This window comes from Aquarana catesbeiana, linkage group LG08 (assembly GCF_042186555.1).
Source record: "Aquarana catesbeiana isolate 2022-GZ linkage group LG08, ASM4218655v1, whole genome shotgun sequence".
Taxonomy (NCBI): domain Eukaryota; kingdom Metazoa; phylum Chordata; class Amphibia; order Anura; family Ranidae; genus Aquarana; species Aquarana catesbeiana.
Window position 1 is genome coordinate 230,691,575 of NC_133331.1, and position 23,158 is coordinate 230,714,732.

At 45.3% G+C, this 23,158-nt stretch overlaps 1 protein-coding gene across 14 annotated transcripts in view; it reads right to left on the bottom strand.

The window, feature by feature from the left end:
• Positions 1 to 23,158, bottom strand: part of RASSF4 (Ras association domain family member 4) — a 683,776-nt gene that overhangs the window by 441,464 nt on the left and 219,154 nt on the right. The window contains exon 1 of one of the 14 annotated variants that reach the window (XM_073596948.1): positions 9,898 to 10,048. The exons of the other annotated variants lie outside the window; for them this stretch is intronic. The gene's annotated coding sequence lies outside the window, so the exon portion shown is untranslated. Of the gene's footprint in view, positions 1 to 9,897; positions 10,049 to 23,158 lie in introns of those variants that run through there. 14 annotated transcript variants of the gene reach the window in all.

Consider the following 23,158-nt stretch of genomic DNA (forward strand, 5'->3'; position numbering starts at 1 on the left):
AACTTTGTGCGACCGTGTGTATGCAAAACAAGTTTGAGCCAACATCTGTCGGAAAAAATCCATGGATTTTGTTGTCAAAATGTCCGATCAATGTCCAATCGTGTGTACGGGGCATAAGAGCAGCAAGGAGGTGGAATTCCCTTCCACAGGTGGTGGTTTCAGCAGGGAGCATCGATAGTTTCAAAAAACTATTAGATAAGCACCTGACTGACCGCAACATACAGGGATATACAATGTAATACTGACATTGAATCACACACTTAGGTTGGACTTGATGTATTTGTGTCTTTTTTCAACCTCACCTACTATGTAACTGTACTGTTTAAACAAAAATTGTACATATTCAATCAAATAATAAATAATCGGACGGACTGTCCTGATCGGCTCTTGAAAGCTCTGTACTAACGATCAGATTATTGTACGATTGCTCCGAAATCTGTATTTTTCGTACTATTTTCTGATCGTGGACTTAACCCAGGCAGCCGAGTCTCTCCTGCAACAGCGCTAGATCGAGATGGGCTCAAATACGTATTGGGGGGGCTGAGGGAGGCTGCTGTACACAGAAGGTTTTTTTATCTTAATGCATAGAATGCATTAAGATAAAAAACCTTCTGCCTTTACAATCACTTTAAACAGTTCAGCTTGCAAGTGTAGGGCAACATTCCTCTTTCCTCCCTATGTTTGGCCAAAAAGATATGATCAGTTGTAAAAAATACACAGAATGAAAAGGAACATGTGTAGTTTTTCATTGTTTTGATAAAGGACAATAAATAAAGCAATATGCTCCTATGTTTCACTTATCAGAGTTGGCTTTACCAAAGAAAGGTAGTTTCAGTTTAGACACTGACATATTATGATTGGGAGCTGCAAATCTGTCTATTTGTATCAACGGGCTTTTGGAGGGACCTTGTATCTTGATGCCCAACAAGGGGTCTGAGGGCCTCATGTGGACTGCGCTGCTCCAGACATCTAATCATGTTTGGGGCAAGGGTTGCCACCTTTGCTTCAAGCCAAGCCCGAACACTAAAGCAGCACGCAGCAAAAACATTTTTTAATACTATACATAACAAATAAAAAATTAAATGTAGTACAAATAGATGTAAAACCTATATAACCTTTTTACAAAATTGTGCTGCACCAAAACACATAATATTTTGTTACAATATGTTTTGCTGCAGGTGAATGAGCGCAAAAGCAAAGTGTGTGGTTTGTGTCATTAAGACTTAATGGCACAACTGCATACCTGCAAAAGGGCTGTGTGTTTTTGTGCATTGCAGGAATGCGCAGAAATTTTGTGCACATTCCTGTAACACACATGTCTACCTAGGGCAGAGGTAGTGAATTCAAATTTAAGGAGGTCCAGTCACTAAAAATTTCTTCCAGCTGAGGTCCAAATTGCTCTCTATTAAAACATAAAAGTAGGCCGAATATATCCATATTTTAAAATAAAATCACGGTATATAAGGTGTCCCCATCAAAGTACAACCTTAGATCAGCTGACCCATCAGAAAACCCCTTACATCAGGTGTCCCCTCAGAATGCCTCCTTACATTTAGCCATGACTAAGGACTAACGTCCGAAATGCATAGGTTGTTTTACAGCTTTGTACATGTATTTAATAAAGTAATACTGTTTTGGATGTCATCCTGAGTGCCGACCATCCCTTTCCTGCCTCCTTACATCTGGTGTCCCCAGTAGAGTGCCTCCTTACATCTGGTGTCCTCAGTAGAATGCCTCCTTACATCTGGTGTCCCCAGTAGAGTGTCTCCTTACATCTGGTTTCCCCATCAGAGTTCTCCCTTACATCTGGTGACCCCATCAGAGTTCCCCCTTACATCTGGTGACACCATCAGAGTTCTTGTACTCACAAATCACTAACTCTGCAAAGAAGGCAGCTCCTCCTTCCTCTGAGTCCTTGTATATATGTGTACCACCTCTAAGGGGGTTTGGTTATATAAGGAATCTCTAATCTAATGGGGGGGGGTCTCTAAGGAGGGTGCTAATTTAAAGGACTCTGATCTAATGGGGGTCTGTAAGAGGGGGGTGGCTATATAAAGTGACTCTGATATAATGGGGGTCTCTAATGAGAGGTGCTGACTGCTGATTTAATAGTTGGTCAGCAACCATTAAATCAGCAGTCAGCATCCCCCATTAGAGACCCCCAGTGGTGAAGCTAGACATTCTTTCCCCGGGGGGGAAAGACTCAGTTTGGCGCCCCCCATCCTAAAGAGGGTGGTGTCAGCGGGGTGATCATAGGTCTCCCTGAGCCAAGGGTGGAGGCGGATCAGCGGCAGTCAGGACTTCAAGTTCTCACCCACCTTGTGCATCTACCACAATGACCCTGAAAACAAGTGACACACTCACCCCCTTGTGCAACTCCACTCTTCTTGTACAGCTTCCCCATCCACCCTGCAGCTTTCTCCCCCCCCCGCCCCACAGCTTTTCCATCTCCCCCTCACCTTATGCAGCTTCCCCACCCTCCCCCTCATCTGGTGCACCACCTGATACACCCACACCTATTCCTCACTGGGTTTGAGGGTCTAGGTTTGCCACACTGTCTCCAGACACAGACAGATTTACCTGATGGGACTGGAGATATGCTGTGTCTGAGTTTCAGTTGGACAGAAACCGGGGCACAAGTTCAAAAACCCAAACTGTCCGGGTCAGTCCCATACAGATGGCAACCCTATTTGGGGAACAGTGGGCACTGAGTGACAGCAGCTCTTTCCAGAATTGAAAGTTCCAGCAATGAAAGTTCTGACTGACAGTTACTGCATCAATCCACTACTAAGCCAAGAAGCTTAATCATTCACTCCTGGGCCTCTGCTCTTGCTGCAGAGTGCTCAAGTGCTCCTTGGGAGCTCTCAGTAGAAGAGTACTGCAAACACAATGTTTAGTTGCCAACATTTCCAGGGACACCTTTTTGCGCCTGTAGGCGGATAGAGTTTAAAGCTGCCCCAGCTGGGAAGGTCTGTCCTGTGGAGCCAGTGTGGCAACTTAGACCCTCAAACCCAGTGAGGAATAGGTGTGGGTGTATCAGGTGGTGCACCAGACGAGGGATTGTGTTTCCCGGTTCTTTTCTTGGCTGTCTTTTCTGGGTCTGATCCACTGGTTCTGTGTATTATGAAAACAACAGGGGTAAATACTCAAGGGGCTCAGGTGCCGAGTCCAGAATTACAAATAAGGCACATTTGCCCTCAGGACCCTGCTACCGCTTAAAGGAGCTGCTGGGACTTGTAGTCCCCCCTGAAAATACAAATCCTGGATATTACGGACATCATGGACTCTGCCAAGAATGGATTTCCTGTGCAGGTATGCTGGGGCAGCCACGAGCCTGAGTTAGGGACTAGGGATGTTGGGAAAAGACTGCACTTTATGTCCAACTGTCATGTTAATTTATTCTTCAGTAAAGCTTTTGAAACTTAGCCTTTGCCTGGTCTGAAGTTACTAAAAGGGTGTCATGCAAGTAACCGGCACTTAAAAGCTACAGCTCAAGTCAACAAGCACATTGGGGTATGAAGATAACGGTACGAAAGTTAATACAGTGTGAAGATTCAGTGGTTACTAAGGGTAACAAAAGTTGCTCTTGCAGCCTGTTGTACATGTGTACATGTGGCAGGTGGGACAACCTGAACACAGATACAGAAGAGAAAGAGTTAAGCGGAGTGCATGCACGGAGTCAGCGCTAGGTGCACGGTGGGGCTCTTTATTGTTAGCCTCGGTTCACACCAGAGGCGGCACGATTTGTAGGTCGCCTCACTGAGGCGACCTGCACACGACTGCCGGGGCGACTTGCAAGACGACTTCTGTATAGAAGTCTATGCAAGTCGCCCCCAAAGTAGTACAGGAACCTTTCTTCTAAGTCGGAGCGACTTGCGTCGCTCCGATTAGAACGGTTCCATTGTACAGAACGGGAGGCGACTTGTCAGGCGGCTAGGTCGCCTGACAAGTCGCCCCCGTGTGAACCGAGCCTTACTAAGAGTGAGGTAGTGGTGATACACTGGACAGGGGGAAAGGGCATTGGCTCTGTGTGTCTCTTCTAAATGCACCAGAGACCATGGCGGTGAGATCAGTCCTTTATTCCAGTAAAGGTACCCCATGGGGGTAGGAGAGTGACCTGTAGTAAGTGCCAAGGGTAGGCATCTCATGTGACCCTTGCTTGCCACCCAATGAGGAGGGAAACACAGAGGACATGACAACCACCCCATCACCCTACTACCCTCCCTTACACGCTGTGCATTCAGCAAGCCATTATAGGCAGAGAGTGTACTTTGAATAGGATTGGAGCATTCATTTAAAATGGGTGTGGCTTCACAAGAGGCATATAGTTAACCATTTCAGCCTCGGAAGAATTGGCTGCTCAATGACCAGGCCATTTTTTGCGATACGGCACTGCGTTGCTTTAACTGACAATTGATCGACGCTGTACCCAAACAAAATTGACGTCCTTTTTTTCCCACAAATAGAACTTTCTATTGGTGGTATTTGATCATCTCTGTGGTTTTTATTTTTTGCCCTATAAACAAAAAAATAGCGACAATTTTGAAGAAAACACAATATTTTGTACTTTTTGCTGCAATAAATAGCCCCAATTTCTTTTTAAAAAGCAAATTTTTTCCTTAGTTTAGGCCGATAAAAAAATCGCAATAAGCGTATATTGATTGGTTTGCGCAAAAGTTATAGCGTCTACAAAATCGGGGATAGATTGATGGCATTTTTATTATTATTATTTTTTTTACTAGTAATGGCGGTGATCTGCAATTTTAATCGAGACTGAGACATTATGGCGGTCATATCAGACACTTTTGACACATTTTTGGGTCAATTGCCAATGATACAGTGATCAGTGCTATAAAAATGCACTGATTACTGTATAAACGTCACTGGCAGGGAAGGGGTTAACATTAGGGGGCGATCAAGGGGTTAACTGTGTTCCCCATGTGTGTGTTCTAACTGTGGGGTATGGGACTGACTTGAGGAGATGAGGAATCGTGGTTCCCAGCTCGTAGAAACTCACAATCTCTCTCCTCTCCTCACAGAACTGGGATGTGTGTGTTTACACACACGTCCCTGTTTTGCTTCTCGTGCCTGCGATCGCTCGTGGCCAGCGGTCATTGCGACCGCCGGTCACAAGCATCACCACCCCCGCTGTGTAGAGGTGTGCGTGCGCCTATCCCGCATAAAAAGGTATAGGTACGACGGTTTGTGGGATCGTGCCGACCTGCCGTAGTATGATGACGGCGGCTGGTCAGCAAATGGTTAACCTAATGCTTTCGTTTAATTAAAGATATATAGGAGAGCTATAGTTATAGGGCTAAAGAAATACAAAAGAAAACAAAAAAGTATCCAGTGCAGTAAGAAAAGGCAGTACAGAGCTGTGGAATGTATGGTATGTAGTGGCAAAGTGGCCAGTGAGCAGTATATAGTGGTAGGGTGGCCAGTGAGCATCATGTATTGGCAGGGCAGTCATTGAGTAGTATGGAGTGGCAGGGTGGACAGTGAGCAGTATGTAGTGGCAGGGCAGTCACTGAGTAGCAGGTAGCTGTAACCTAGGGCAGTATGTAGTGGCAGGGCAGTCATTGAGTAGTATGTAGCGGTAGGACAGTGAACAGTATGCAATGGCAGGGCAGCAAGTGAACAACGTGTAGTGGCAGGGCAGTCAGGGTGTAGTATGTAGAGGCAGGGCAGTCAGTGAGCAGTATATAGTGGTAGGGCAGTGAGCAGGTTGTAATGGCAGGGCAGTCAGTGAGCAGTAAATGCAGTGACAGAGAAGTCAGTGAGCAGTATGTAGTGGTAGGGCCGCCAGGGAGCTCAGTCACATACAACACAGCTACAATACAGCTACGGAGATGGAAGACTTCCCATGATGCTTCATTCTGGATCCTCCTCCTTCTTCAGCTTAGAGTGGAACATAACTCTATCAGACAACACTAACTATTTATAATTCTTATGCTTCTAGCATGAATAAATAGATAGGAAAGTATATCATATATACTTGTTTTAACCACTTGCCGACCAGGCCATAGCCGAAAGACGGCTACAGCACGGTCGGCTTTTTCTGGGTGGGCGTCCATTGAGGTCCTCCCAGAATGTTGCTCTCGAGCGCCCCCTGGGGGCACGCTCCTGCAAACATCCATGACCGCCGGGTCCAGAAGACCCAGCGCATCACGGATCGCGGTAAATGGCCGCTTATAGCGGCCGTTTACCACATGATGGCTCCGTCAAATGACGGAGCGATCACTTGTAAACAAACCGGCGTCCTCCCCTCTCTGTACCGTTCTGTACAGTGTGAGGGGAGAGGGGGAGAAATCTTTTTAGAAGCACTTTGGGCTGCATCTGCAGTGCCCACAGTGCTGCTCTGTGCCCATACTGTGCAATACTCTGCAATAATGTGCAATACTCTGCAATAATGTGCAATACTCTGCCAATACTCTGCAATAATGTGCAATACTCTGCCAATACTCTGCAATAATGTGCAATACTCTGCCAATACTCTGTAATACTATGCAATACTCTGCCAATACCCTGCAATACTCTGCCAATATTCTGCCAATACTCTGCCAATACTCGCCAATACTCGCCAATACTCTGCAATAAATTTTAACAGAAACAATATTTTTTTTACAGAATTTTCAGTCTTTTTTGATTTATAGTGCAAAAAATAAAAAAACCCAGCGGTGCTTAAATACCACCAAAAGAAAGCTCTATTTGTGTGAAAAAAGGACAAAAATTTCATATGGGTACAGTGTTGCATGACTGAGTAATTGTCATTCAAAATGTGAGAGCAGCAAAAGCTGAAAATTGGTCTGGTTAGGAAGGGGGTTTAAGTGCCCAGTTGTCAAGTGGTTAAACTTTTTTTTTTTAATTTTCTTCAGTTACTTCCTGGTTTACATGCCTAAGCAAGTTATGTTATATATCCCAGGAGTCTTTAGGAGGGGGTTTCTTAGCCAAGCAGGCCCTCCTGCCTGTATGTCTGAGCTAAGGGCAGATGGATTCCAAGAAGTAAATGCCACATGAATCATCTGCCCTTACTCAAGATGGTCACAGCCACAAATGCTAAGGGGGGGGTTTAATGTGATTTCTAATCAAACTAAAGAATGGAGACATGGCTGGATGGGTGAGTTTGCTTTGAATATTAAAAATGAATTAAACAGCGTTTTTAGTTTGTGATGCTCAGATGCAGTGAAGTTTTGCTTTAACCCCTAGGCGCTGACTGCACGCAAATATGCGACCTCTCGGAGGCCGGGCCTTGGTGGCGAGGGGCCACATATTTCCAAGCATTAGCGCCGATAGAGCTGTGCCGAGAGTGTGCACCCTACACACTCCCGGCACAGTGACCGGTGGCTTACAAAAAGCTTCTGATCGCTTCTTAAAATCTGGAGTTTTTTCCGATCATGTGGCCGCCGTGACAGTCAATTTTGGCGGTCACATGGTCACAAGCCCCACCTCCTGGAATGCCAAGCCCCTTAAAGGGCCGGCGGGAGCCAGCGTCAAGGGGTTAAGTTGCAGGATCAGCCAGAATGAAGCAGTGGGAAGAGTGGTGCAGCCAAACCCCCGGTCCCACCTACCACCTCCAGCTGCCTTGGAAGATTTGCAATCTAATTCAAAGCACAGGGGAGAGCTATCGCAGCCCCCAACTGGGCCAACATGCTGACCCAATCGGTGCCTCAGGATGTACTTTATATACCTGTAATGACAGGGACACTTAGTGCACCTGTCCCCATGGCTGGGATCTAGGGAAAAAGACCAGGAAAGAGCAGTTACAGGACAGGACTAAAAGGTGGGACTGTCCTGGCAAATCCAGGACAGTTGGCAACTATGCACAATGCAAAATAATGCTTCTGCATTGTATTTGCATTGAGAGTGAAGTGACATCACTGCATTTCCTGTTAAAGTGGTTGTAAACCCTTTACAACCACTTTTTACTACAAACAAGCCTATAATTAGGCTTACCTGTAGCTACACTGGATATCTCCTAAGCCTGCACGGTTTAGGAGATATCCCTGTATTTGCATGTGCCGACGTCATTAGCACATGCACACTTAAGCAAACTGACGTTGCTTCAATTAGACTGCGCTGATACCGGCGTGTGCGCGGGAGTGACGTCATTGCGGCTCCGGCCAACCACAGCGCCGGAGCCGCGATATCCGGAAGTAACCCCAGGGAGCGATGTCGGCCGCCGGAGCGGTGAACGAGGACCACTGCGGGGGCTTCGATCTCAGGTAAGTAATTCATAATGAGCTAGTATGCTATGCATACTAGCTCATTATGCCTTTGTCTTGCAGGTTTTTTTTGGGGGGGGACTTTTTTTTAGGATTTACAACCACTTTAATAAAAAAAGGCTCAGGCACAGCTGAAGAAGCTCTGTCCAGCCTTTCCCTGCAGCAGCTGATCAGTGATCTATTGCTGGCCAATTGCAAAATATTACTAATAGGCCTCATGCACACTGGAGATTATAAATACGCCAGTAGCTTTGGCGTTTGCATTTTTTAGCAAAACTATACCCCCACAAAAGCTTATGTTCGGGGTCTTTTTTCCAGCCAGAAAACACCCCTGCTATAAAGCGCTAATAAATACCTATGTGTGCATGGACACATAGGATAACATGCTGGGGAGTTTACTGGCTGCAGAAAAAAAATGCCTGAAGCCAAAAACAGCAGCTGTAAAAACATCCAGTGTGCATGAGGCTTTAGAAGGGATCTGTTGCTGCAGATCTGCATGGGGTGCTGCATCAGTTTTCCACTGACCAGATCTAGACCCCCATTAAGAAAAAATGTAAAATAAAAGTTTTAATGAAATGTATTGAATAAAAAATTGCTCCATCTATCAAGTCTGTGGAGGAGCGCTGTACTGCAAAGAGGATGGGGCTGTGGAGTTCACTACCCTGGATACCCTGCAGCAAGAGGAGGAAAGAGCATTTTTTTACCGAGCTTGGAGCCGGAGGTCTGGGTCTTACAGTACGAGGAACTGGAGAGTAGACATATGCTGTGTGTGCAGAGACTAAGGACTGAGGCAGTGAAAGTCTCTTAATACTGGGGACTGGAGCGGTACACACCTGAGTGTATGTGTCTACATCAGAAAGAGCCACTGAGGGCTAGAGCTGGAGCTAGACCTTGATTGTGAGGACTGAGTTGCTAGGGCTGGGTTCCTGTGGACAACAGACCATCAAGCATCCAGGACGAGGTTTGCGGTGTATAAGGACTAGTGAGCGGGTAAAGCTGTGCTTACATTACCACGGCGAGTGGGCCTAGTAGTCCAGAATAAATTAATTAATTGCAGTATTAAAGAGATGGTGATAAGTGTACCACTATACAGATTACACAGCCATTACACGGCTGAAGTGTACAAGTCAGGCACCAGATACTTTACCCCCACCTCTCAGGGGTACCCTTAAGGAGAATATCCATATACTCACACTAACTCTGGGACACTTTTGATTCTTTGTGAAGAGTTACTGTGGAAATTTGCAGTACGTTTATGACCTCACTGTTTATGCTGTTCTTTTTTAATGCTGCATGTACCAGGTTAATTTAGTATTACTGTGATCTAGGTCAACTGACATAAAATAAATTTGTATTCACAATATTTATTTTACTGCATTCCAATAGATTCTTTACCTGTTCATTAATGTTTGGCATATTGTCATTTATTTGCCCTTCTGACAATATACCTACTTTATTGACAATCTATAGCAGGGGTCTCCAAACTATGGCCCTCCAGTTGTTCAGGTTGTTCCAGTTGTTCAGGTACTATGATTCCCATCATGCCTAATCATGTCTGTGAATGTCAGAGTTTTACAATGCCTCTGTCAGGGCTGGGCTCAGCCCTCCCTTCCCAGAGCTCAGGCTGCTCAGCTGTTGGTTAATTGCCTATACTCATCATTCCACAGTGACTCACCCGATGATCATATCCTGCTTGTCAATCAGCCTGCTGGCTATTTAAGCTGCTTGGATCAGATCTCCTGTGCCCTCGCCTTGGTCAACATATCCGGGTACTCTCTGCTGTGTCTTTCCTGTTAAAGACTTTTGCCTGGCTGACTTCCCTTCTGGTTCCTAATCCTGTTTGCTGCCTCTGGCTACGCTGATCTCTGGATTCCTGTTTTACTGGTTTGTTCTGACTACCTGCTCTGGTTACCGAACCCTGGCTATGTTTGGACTAAGTTTGCACTGTTTGTACCATTTTACTATTTTATTAAAAAGTGTGATTTTTACTGCACTTCTTTCTCAATCTGATTCATGGTTCCTGACAGCCTTATAGTTTGGAGATCCCTGATCTATAGCATGGTGTTTGTTTCCTATATGATAAAAATACATGTTGTTAGTATTCTAATTTCTGAGCTGACCTAGATGTTTGCAGCATCCTATTACCAAACCAGGTGTATCAGCAGGACTGAAGCAGTACTTAGAGTCGAGGCAAAGAGCAGATTACCTGTCATACTAGGCAACTCCTCTGGGTGTAAGTGCTACACACAATAAAACATGCATTTAACTTCACATTAATGTAACACAAATTTAGGAAAATTAAGGTATTATGCCACTCTCTGGATATGCTACGAGTTGCATTTGAGGCCTCCTATATGTCGCACTGCAATAAAAGCCTGCAGCATGGTAAAGGTTGTTTATATGCTAAACCACACATTTAGAATGAAAGCATGTAATTAAGTGGCACTGCTTTCAAGCTCACAATATACCCAGCCGCTGGACGAAAAATACAACTTTGTACCTTTTGAATTTATCTAGTGTTTAAAACAATAAAAATAATCTTTATGTAATAAAATTAGTTAAAAGGAAATCACTGCCGCGGTTTTTTGGCCATGATCAGTTTCCTAATCAAATTAAGGTGGAACCAGAGGCCCCTTGTGACAGTTGTCTAGACTGCGGCAACTTAAAATAAGTAAACACAGAAACACATTGGTATTACATTGCAAAATGAAGTTTTAATGGCAATCAAATCAATGGTCTTCCAAATTATATTTGGTCATAGTTTTATTCTTGGAAAGTAGGGTGCCCTATAGAAAGGCAACCTCTTCTATGCCAACAAAGTTTGTAACAGATTGTAGTTTGTATTAGATTGACTAATGAACTACATAACAGATATGTAATTAGCTAGGCATATCTCTCTTTGTTAAACCTTTAATTCCTCCCTTTGCTATGCATTAAGGGAACTGACGCTCAGAGAAACATAGAGGCTGCCATTGCTCTGTATGCTGATTTTTGCCACCAACTACCTGTTCCCATGTAGTTTTTGATGTGTAGGGTTTTGTAAAAAGTAATGCCCAATATCCTAATTCTTAATCTTAACCTAACTTTTTGCAATGATCCCAACACACTTTAACGTTTTAGGTGGATCAGGGGTCAGGCTCGAAGAACAATTGCTATAGCAGTAGCAGAACTACCACCAACAAGCAGGATAGATACACATGCAGTTACCCTAGAGAATGATGTGGCTCACCTGAGGTGCGGATTCTAAGTACTAACCGGTGTTCACCAGAGCTCCTAAAGGTGGGGATGGATTTTGCTGCGTGTTAGTACCAGGTTGCGGTCCTCAGGATTGCCCCGCCAGGAGGTGAGCAAGCTGGGGTCCAGTAGCAGATAAGCAGGTAGGGATCAAACAGAAGTGTAGTCAGCAGTGGCGGCTGGTGCTCAAAATTTTTTGGGGGGGGGGGTGCAAACAAACTGAAAAATACTGAACCCCCCCCCCATCAATTGCAGCCTCACTGTCCCCATTAAATGCAGCCATTGTGCCCATCAAATGCAGCCACTGTGCCCATCAAATGCAGCCATTGTGCCCATCAAACGCAGCCACTGTGCCCATCATATTCAACCACTTGTGCCCATCAAATGCAGCCACTTGTGCCCATCATATGCAGCCAGTTGTGCCCGTCATATGCAGCCACTTGTGCCCGTCATATGCAGCCATTTGTGTCTGTCAAATGCTGCTACTTGTGCCCAGTATATGCAGCCACTTGTGCCAATCAAATGCAGCCACTTGTGCTCATCATATGCAGCCACTTGTGCCAATCATATACATGGGGCAACCAACCAATACATGGCATGGGGACACCAATCAATACATGACATGGGGACACCACGCTCCCAATCAATACATGGCATGGAGGCACCAGTCAATACATGACATGGGGAGGGACACCAGTCAATACATAACATGGGGGGGACACCAATCAATTCATGGCATGGGGGCACCAATCAATACATTACATGGGGGGGACACCAATCAATACATGCATGGGGGGCCACCAATCAATACATTACATGGGGGGGACACCAATCAATACATGACATGGGGGGGACCTCATTCAAAACATGACATGGAGGACCCCTGAACTCTGTCATGCACAGACTATAGCAGCAAATCCCCCTCCCTGCAATGCTGATCGCCGGTCCTATGAAAAGCAGTGGTCAGTGTCACCAGGATCCGATAAGCCCTGCACATGTCCCGACTCAGCAGGCAGGATGACAGCCTCCTGCTCGTCTCAGATAGTAACAAGTCCCTGGCAGTCAGTCAGTCGAGCAGTGCCCCCCGGCACAGACAATCCAAGTTGCCCCATCTCTCTCTCCCCCCACACTGTCCTCAGGTCCTGCGGGGGCCCCGCACCATCCCTGTGCATCCTCCTGCCTCATTCACTGCAGAACTATAGCAGTAGTAGTGGTGGAGCCGGGGGTAATCCAGCTTTGACTTTCTCCATCTTCAGCACAGCACAGGGGTTAGCCCGGGACAGCTGGTCAAAGCCACAGAAACGGATGAAGCTGGCAGCGAACGGCAGTACAGGCAGGCACCTTCCCCAGACACACGACCAATAAATAAAGGCTCACGGCTCCAGGCGCTTCCTCTGTCCCACTTCCGCCAAATCGCTGGGCATCCAGTAGCGATGCCTGGTGCTTTGGTCAATCAGGAAACAAGTCTCACTATCCTGCCTCTGGTTTGGCGGGGAGGCAATGCAGTGTGAAAATAGCGAATATTCATTCCCTATGGTCACACAATTGGGTGAGATCAGGGCGCACTCTCTGCGCCCCGAGCCCACCCTTGTTTGAAGCCTATTAGAGCCTCTGGCTCTAATCAGGTGTTTCAAAAAATACACCCCCTCCTGCCCCCGCCACAGGAGTCCTTGCGTCCGGTGTCCTTAAAGGGGTGGGGCGCATGGATAGGGAGGCTGCAGCAGGGATGGGGGGGTGGTGCCCGTACGCCCACAATGCACAGGCTGCCACTGGTAGTCAGTAAAAAGCCAAAGGTCGATAACAAGTAGATGCAGGTTGGGATCAGGCAGAAGTGTAGTTGAGGAAAAAGCAAAGGTCGATAATGAGTATACATGGCCCTTGCACAAGGGTGCGCAGTGATATGAACAAGACCTTAAAATATCGCAGAAATGTTGCCAATTAGAACTTATTAATCTGTTATAACTGCCATATGTTAGGTCAACAAATCAATCTAAATCCGTTAGTGTGTCTAACACTACAGTCTCCTCAAAAGCAAAGCTGCATCAGTTGCTCCTCCAAAACAGATTGGAGACACCCTAAGACAGGAAGTGTGTTACTGGCTGGATCACCGAGTGAAAAAACAAAAACAAAAAAAACAAGCAAACTCAGCTATCACATTTAAGGCCTAATCTTCTAATAGTAAAATGCTTGAGAAAGCAGTGAGACCATCACAAACTAGGAAATATTACATAGAAACATTTATGTTTCCTGGTTTTGGATCATAGCTGTAAAATTAAGATTAATGGATTTTGGCCTTTGAGTATTTCATAACACATTGGTATTAATAACTGCCCAACAGACAATACCTTATGTGTGCACACATTGGGAGAGCTTTGTAAACTGGTTGGGGAGCTTGAAGGAAAAGAGGCAGAGTGGCCCGCAAGCTGACAATGAACCCTGAAAAGGGAAAAGAAGCAGAATGTGGGCTGGGCATTGACTTGACTTGAGAGATCTCTAAATCTCTGTACTGTTTTGATGAATGTATTAGAATGATATTCTCAAATAAATCAGCAAGCTGCTAAGAATCTGGGGTTTAAAGCAAAATTGTACACACTAGGGATAAGGTTAAGATTTGCCACTATCATGGGAAAATTCTGTGGGTATGAAATTCACAGGCCTGGGTAAGCCTGCCACTTCATTATAAAAAGGAGGGGAGCAAGGGTAAACTAACTATTTGGGCACTCGGGCACTGTCCGATTACTAGGGGTCCCCATGAGAGGATGCACATGTCATATAGGAACAGTATATTAAGTCTTCTCTGAATAATGTGTCCGTCTGAAACCTGGACACACTATTCAGACAGGAAAATGGCTCAGAGTGGGGCCTGGCAGGAGGGTAAAAGGCGTCCAGAATATGAGCAGATGAGGAGGCAGGACGAGCGGGCCGGGGAGAACTGCCAGTGACAGCGAGAGAAACAAAGGAAAAAGAGGAGGCGGCAACAGCACCCAACCTACTGCCAGAAGTAGCTCACCTGTGCACTAGAGGTGGAGCAGGTTGCGGTCCCAGGCTGTGATCTTTCCTGATACATCCAGCTGGTGATGGAGCCGGTGCAAATGTGAGAGTCGCTGACTGGGTGACATGCCTGGAGACTAATGCCGCGTACACACGAGCGGACATTACGGCGGACTTTGCCCGGCGGACTGGATTTCGTCGGACAATTCGATGTGTGTGGGCTCCAGCGGACTTTGTTTTCTCAAAAGTTGGACGGACTTAGATTTGAAACTTGTTTAAAATTTATCCGTTGAAATCGAGTCCGGTCGAAAAGTCCGCCGTCTGTATGCTAGTTCGACGGACAAAAAGCCATGCTAGGGCAGCTATTGGCTACTGGCTATGAACTTCCTTGTTTTAGTCCGGTCGTACGTCATCACGTACGAATTCGACGGACTTTGGTGGATTGTGTGTAGGCAAGTCCGTTCATTCAGAAAGTCCGTCGGAAAGTACATCGAAAAGTCCGCCGGGCAAAGTCCGCCGTAATGTCCGCTCGTGTGTACGCGGCATCACTCTTTCAGCAGGCTGATATAGCGATAAGAAAACCCTGCTAATTGGTACAATACAGGCATCTGAAAGTTGTAAAACATCCCCCCACCCTCCATCCCCCCTCTCTCTCACCCCTCCTATCCCCCCTCTCTCACCCCTCCCATCTCTCATCCCTCCCATTCCCCCCTCTCTCTCACCTCTCCCATCCCCCCTCTCTCTCATCCTTCCCATCCCCCCTCGCTCTCAGCCCTCCCATCCTGCTTTCTCTCATCACTCCCATTCCCCCTCTTCCTCACCCCTCTCATCCCCCCCCTCTCACCCCTCCCATCCTACCTTCTCTCATCCCTCCCACCACCCCTCTCCCTCACCCCACCCACCCTCCCTCTCTCACCCCTCCACCCCCCCTCTTACCTCCTCCTTCTCTCTCTCCCACCCCTCCTCCCTCTCACTCCTCCTCCCTCTCTCACCCTCCTCTCTCTCTCACCCCCTCCCTCTCCCCTCTCTCCCTCACCCCCTCCCTTTCTCTCGCCCCCCCTCCCTCTCACCCCCTCTCTTCCTCTTGCACCCTTCTCCCACTTTCTCTCTCACTCCCCTCTGTCTCTTACCCCTCCTCCCTCTCTCAACCCCCCCGCCTCTCACCCTTCCCTCTCTCTCACCTCCCCTCTCCCACCCACATCTCACCCCTCCTCTCTTTCTCTCTCACCCCTCCCTCCCTCTGTCTCATCCATCCCTCTCTCTCATCCCCTCCCTTTATCTTTCTCCCCCTCTCTCTCACCCCTCCCTCTCTCCTCCTCTCTCTCTCCCCCCTCTCTCTCATCCCCTCCCCCTCTCTCCCCCTTTCACCCCCTCCTCCTTTCTCACACTCCTCCCTATCTCTATTACCTCCTCTCTTCCCCCCTCCCGCTGACCCCCTCTTTCTCAATCCTCCTTTCTCTCTCTCACCCCATCTCTCTCTCCTTCCTCCCCCCACCTCTTTTCCCCCTCCCTCTCTCCAGTTTCTCCATCTCTCTCCTACTTTCCCATCTCTCTCCTATTCTTATCTCGTTTCCTTCTTTCTCTCCCTCCTCCCCCTTCCGTCTCTATCCCTCCACCCCCTCTTCTTCTCTAATAGGGGTTTCTGGCATATTTCAGGTTCTCAGCAAAAAATGTCAGTAGATTTTCCATGTTTTATCAGTTGTTGGCAACCCTGTCAGTAAGGAGCTGAGTGGGAGCAGAGGCAATTAATTGAGCATCTTTACTGTACTATGTAACCAGCAGGTACTACCTACAGCCCCCAAGAGCCCCGCCCATTGTTTGCCACTTCTTTTCCTGCTATTGGGGCTGCTATTGGGACCCATTTTATGATCTCACACACAGGCCCACTGCTTTCATAAAATGCCCCTGGTTGTGCCATAAAGATGGCTGCTGCATGGCAGCCACTTTTAAACTTGGAACTGCCCAGCGGCTTATATAAAACACAATAAAATAAAATATAAAATAACAAAAAGGGGGAAAGAAAAAAAAAAGGGGGGGAGAAAAAGAGGGGTGGAAGGTGAATAGGGGGAGGGGGGGTAGAGGGTTTTTTAATTATTGTATTGCTCTTGTATTACTAGCAGATTCAACATCAATTTTATTTTAGCGCTGGCTGTTTTTTCTTTATGTTTACTACTTTTGTGATGCTGCAATTGGCTACAGTGATCACATGGTACAGAGCCAATTTCATATGCCAGTAACTTCTGTTTGTTAACGGAAATGTCCAATGGACAGTGAATTCACAGTACAGTGCTTGTGTATGCACCAGGGGGTGTGCAAGAACACTTTAAAAAAATGATGTATTAAAAAACACATACTGCAAATGAATGAATGGGAAGTAATTCCGCAGCTAAATATGTGCTGAGGCTGTCCGTGAGGATTGTACTATACTATAACAGTGCATTATTATATCCTCCTTATCCAGTTCTCGATGCCTTTGACAATAATTTGCCTAATACCCTACAAATCTCCTTCCCCATCAACCTAAAGTGAGATTTGCTACTAAATTAGAGTCCGTCGAATTTCACACAGGACTTACAGAACCCTGGGCAAATTGAACTATGGCAGATTTGGTCATCCCACACATATGAGAAAGAAGAAGCTTGGCTTAGTTTGAATCTCAAATCAAACTTTGCAGACATACAGTTATAACATATAGCTGTAAGAACTTAAAATGCCACTTCCAGATAAAGTTGCATCTCAGTAAACAAAATGTCATAATATTCAGTTTCCAAGTTTATGGTGATTCCCTTATCCTGAAGGAATAGAGCTCTTTCTGGCTTGGTTAAGCCTCTCATGTTTTTGCATGCAGTGACAAGTCAATGTGTGAATGAAACCTATTATATAAATTTGTAATTGCATTTTGAGCAATGATTTCCCAGGTATTTGTAGTGGTATACAGTATATTGGTGCCATGCTCGATTAAAAAGAAGATCAAAAATCAGACAGAATATCAGATTAACCTTTAATCTTTGGTTTATTTCCAATTTCTTGTTTTTCTAGACATGGGAAAGTACAATGAACTAAACCAACTTTATCAGAACATTTCACAACCTCACTAGTGATAAAACTTTCAGTATCTTATTACAACCCCAATTCCAAAAAGGGTGGGGACACTGTGTAAATTGTATATAAAAATATATATAAAAACAGAATGCAATGATTTGCAAATCTCATAAATGTATATCTTATACACAATACTATTCACAATACTAAATAGAAAACATATGTTTAAGCTGAGAAAATATACAATTTTAGGAAAAAAATATGGTAATTACAAATTTATATATCACACAATATATGTGAAACTGTTTATTAACCCCCTCAATATTGCCGTACATATATCTACAGCCTCCTATTGAGGTGGTTATACCAGGATCATGGTTGCAGCTACAACCATGTTCCTGGTATAAATCTTTGCAGGCAGTGATTCTGTTTTAAGTAAAAGTGATCCAAGTATTACCACACCTCTCCATTGTTGGTAATATACCCCCAAACACCACTTCTGTTATTTGCAGCTCTCCTATGATGATGCCTGGGATACACTGGTTTCCTTGCGTGACAGAATGATTCAATTTAAAATAGTGCTCAGAGCCTATTTTACTCCCTCCAGACTCCACGGAGTGCTGAAGATGTGATGGGTGATGTCAACCACATCTTCCGGACCTGTCCCATTTTTGCTGGGTTCTGGACAGAGGTGATGAACACTATTAATACATACTGACCCTGGTTCTCTTGGCTATTGAAGTTTGCCTATTGGGTCTAATTGACAATCTCATCCCTACCAGGGCAGGGAAAACCTTGGTCAATCTCCTCCTTTTTTATGTCAGAAAGGCCATTGCCTTACATTGGAATGAGAAGGTCTTCCCTTCCATCCCTTTTTGGAAACAGTTAATAATAATCTCCCACTTTATAAAGACACTTAGGCTAACTGTGTTTGTCGTGCCAAGTATGACAAAGTGTCAGGGAAATGGCCATAGGACTGGCAATGTCACCAATACTGATCATGGCTTCACCAGACAAACCTCCAGGTGCATTGGCGTATGCAAATGCATGAAGGCGCTAACGGGCGGAGGCAGATGCATGACTTTGCTAACGGGCATACGCAGATGCGTGATGGCACTAACGGGAACACGCAGGCGCAGGTTGTGATAATGCTGACGCCCACTGCCTATATAAACCCACTGCTGAGATCCCTGAGTTGCTGGATTATCATTAGCCCCCCTGTGTTCCCTGTGCTTCTGCATTCTGATCTTGGACTTCCTGTTGAACGACCCGGCTTCCTCTACCCACTTAGCCTGATCTCCTGGCTTGACCCCTGGCTTATAGTCTGACCTACTTCTGCCTGCTCCACTGCTTGATCCCGGCTTCGCTCACCATCTCTGCTTCTGCCTGTCTTACCGTGAATGACCTCGGCTTGTTCCAGTGACCCTACCTGAATCCTGAATCTGCTTAAGGACTGATCTTACTGTGTATGAGCCCTGGCCTGGCTTCTGATTCTCCCACCGGATTTCCCAGCTACCCGCTACGTCTGGCTCCTTTCTAGCACGCCTGCCACAGTACATCCAGCTTGCTTCAGCTGCTCCACGGTGATCAAACCCTGCTTCTTTGGGCACTGCATTCCCTGTTCCATCTTCAGGGTTGCCCTGCACTCAGCCGCAAGGGGAGCCCTCTCAGCACCTTGGCCTCCAACTAGACCCCACTACTGCTTCCTCCCAATTGGTTGCTCAGTTGCTACTTCAGTGTTCTTTTGATGATTACTATTGACAGGGTTGTCTATAGTGATATGAACTCAGTTTTCCTTTTCTTCCACTGTCATATATTGACAATGGTATGTTGCAACTAAGAAGTCACACCACACTCATCATTGTGTCGCTCACGTTAGTGTGCACATCATGGTTGTACCCTCCAATATATACCCCTGTGTGGGTAACACATGAATGATTTGTTTGTTAATTTTTTATTTATTTGTATTATTTTTTTGTTTTATGGTTGTACTTTGCTTATTATACTGTATTAAACGGTACTGTTTTGGTACATGTAAACCTCAATAAAAAGATCATAAAAAGAAAGTGATCCAAGTGGCTATACAGCTGCTCGATCACTTTTACAAGCAGCGGAAGATGGTCCCCCCCTCCCGTCACCGCCTTTCACATGCTCTCCCGGCCCACCAGGGTAGCAAAGGAACCTATGTTACTGGCAGCAGCACCTTCCCTGCACACATGTCAGTCCTGCATGGATATGTAAATGGTGAACAAAGCACACCTGTGAGGTATCACCACAAATGTCAGAGGGAGGGCAATAATTCTAGAACCAGACCTCCTGTGTAACTTTAAACTCATAGTCAGTAAAGGCTTATAAAGCATTGCCCATTACCATAGTTTGTCACCATTCCATGAGTGTGCGCAATTTTACAACAAGACATGTTTGATATCTATTTACTCGCTGTAACAACAACAATTTTGTTCTCCAGGACTTCTGCTTACAAAAATATATAATGTTTGGGGGTTCTGAGTAATTTTCTAGCAAAAAAAATGGTGATTTTTAAATGTGAGAAATGTCAGAATTGGCCTCGGGGTCAAGTGGTTAAACACAGAAACACCCTTACATGTTGGCCTGGGAGAGGAACCTTGCATATGAACTTGAGCCAGAGGACTGGTGTGCCATACTTCAGGTCTCCTACAAAGGGATATTAAATGTCTCTTTGATAGAGGCCGGTATTAAAGCCCTGACAAGGTAGTATTTGGTCCCTACCTGTCTGCCCAGAATGCACCCAACAGTATCGGCAGTGTTTCAGGTATGTTTCCTGCATGGCACTATGCTTCACATTTGGTGAGAATGCCCCAGGATCCACAGTTATTGGAATAAGGTCTTCTGTATGATTCACAAATTGACAGATGTCCCAATTGCTCAACAGGTCCATATTGCTGTACTCAATGATTCTCCACCAGGATTATCACACCCTGTCGCACTTGGTTTACTTTGTACTTTTGTCAGCCAATATCACTATTGTGGCGTCCTGGAAGTCATCCTCTGTCTCCATCTGCTGTTTGAAACACAAGGTTTCCTGAAATATGGTCCATGAACAGGTCGCTAGTGTGATCAATGATAAACAAGCTTTGTTCGACCAAACCTGGGAACCGTGGGCAACCTATATGAAGGTACCTCTACCTTCTTCCCAACTGTACTTGCCAGACACATATACTGTACTACCTGTGAACTTTAGGTCTCCTGTCTTCTTCTTCATGCTTCTCTTTTCTTTCCCTTTTCTTTTGGCCTTCTTCTACTGCCTTTTTCTATCATCCTCTCTCAATTTCTTTCTTTGGATTTATGGTTACAAGGTTATCAGCCTTCCTGGCAATTATTGTATCTTCTGAAATGAAACCTCTGATAGCTTACCATGCAAATGTATTCTTTGGTCCCTGTTGTGTCTTCAGTATTGTAATAACCATTGCATAAGGCTGGCTGTCTCTGTGTTATATTCTCTGGCTTTCTAAATTTGTAAAAGGTCATTAAAATTTTTGAACACAGAAAAAACAAAAATCTCGAACTTAAAAAGGTGTATTTATAAAAAATAAAATAAGTAACCTAATGTACAGAAAATAGATAAAACACAAGAGGGCACCACAATCTAAGTGTAGATGTTTAATAAGAAACAAAGAGATAAAAACAATATGCGCTCATGTTTGGTGAGAAGAATTTGGCTTACCACCATGTTCAGAGAAGGGTCTCTTGGAACCATAAGGGACTGCAAAGTTCGTCAGGCAAGCAGCTGGCAATTGCAGAGTTAAAGTGGTTGTAAACCCTCACATATACTCAGTGACATGAACAGCCTCAGATGATACACAGAGATTAAACAAATCCTCCTAAATAGATTTTACTTGTTTATTTGCAGCCCTCTTTCCTACACACCTTCAAAAGGGCAGAATCGTGAAATTACTTCTACATCTGTGAGGAGCAGAGAGGAGGGGACGGAGAGGCTGCAGTTGAGAGCTGATTGGAGGAAAGGAACACCCCCCCTTCACACAGCAGAACTGTGTTGTGAATAGATATGTCACATGCTGAGCTCCCTTCCCAACACAAATGTTATCACATGTGTCGGGAAAACTTCTCAGAAGTGACTCATGCTGACAACAGAGGAACAAAGCACCAGAGAGAAACAGCACTTAGAGCTTTGGAGAGAGACAAGTAAACGCTACAGATATATGTGCTTTGCTCAGATTTCATGACTGAAGTTTACAACCACTTTAAGCAAGAAAGCTGCTGGTGGGAGGCAAGGATGCTATACAGCTGTTAGTGTGGACCGCAAGCTCCTCCACGGCTTCTGGGTGGTTCAGTTTGGCTCCAATCGGGATCCCTCGGCTGACAGTGACATCAGCTAACGTTAGATGGTGGCGCTCTCTCGTGGTCTATCTAACCATAAGGGAGATCTCTGTACTGTATACAAAGTGAACAACCTTTAAATGCATGGGCGTAGGATCAGGGGTTGCAATTACGACCCTGGGTTTATCTCCAGGGGGCAGTGGCTCCCTGCTGTCATCTTACATGCTGCATGTCATTACGAGGTGGGAGGGGGAGATGTGTCATGTGTAATTACCAGGAGGAGGACACCTATCATTACCTGGAGGTGGGGGACATCTTTATTGGACTACTTGGAGGGGGATGGCATGTGTCTTACCAGGAGGGGAACAAACCTCTGTTACCTTTGTGGGGGAGGAATTTTATTTGTTACAACTGGGGAGGGGAAAGGTGTCATTACCAGGAAGGGGGGTACAGAGTTGCCAACCACCCATAAATTTACAGACAGTTTGTAAAAATCTGCCAATTTTTACCCTGTCCATAAATGTCTTGGAATGGCAAGGCTTGTGAAAAAACAAAAACATATGGCTGGCCACGAGTCAGCTTCGCAACTGAGCATGCACAGTTCTGAAGGCAGCCGGATGGTGCTTGGGTAGTGGGAGGCCCCAGGTCAACTTTTGCATTGGGGCCCACAACCTTTAAGCTGTGCCTCTGTTTAAATGTCAAATGACCGCATTATACGGTGCTAAAAAAAAGGTATTTGGGAAAATGGTATTGGTCTGTACTATAGATTTTTGTTGTTTATTGCATTGTTTGATCGCCCATATAAAGTAAATTGGAAGTAACTGCCCAGTAATGAATTTAGCATAAAGGTACTTTCATCCCTAAAAGTCATATAGTGCCTTGAAAAAGTATTCGTACCCCTTGACATTTTCCACATTTTCTTATGTTACAACCAAAAACGTAAATGTATTTTAACGGGATTTTATGTGATAGACCAACATAAAGTGGTACATAATTGTGGAAGGAAAATTATAAATGTTTTTCAAATTTGTTTTACTTTGTAGAACCACCTTTCACTGCAATTACAGCTGCAAGTCTTTTTGGGGATGTCTCTACCAGCTTTGCACATCTAAAGAGTGAAATTGTTGCCCATTCTTCTTTGAAAAATAGCTACCCTGTTTCCCCGAAAATAAGACCTAGCGTGATTGTCGGTGATGGCTGCAATATAAGCCCTACCCCCCCAAATAAGCCCTACCCTGTTTCCCCAAAAATAAGCCCAACCCTGAAAATGAGACCTACAAGGACTTTAACTAGGGCTTATTTGGGGGGTAAGGCTTATATTGCAGCCATCACCGACAATCACGCTAGGTCTT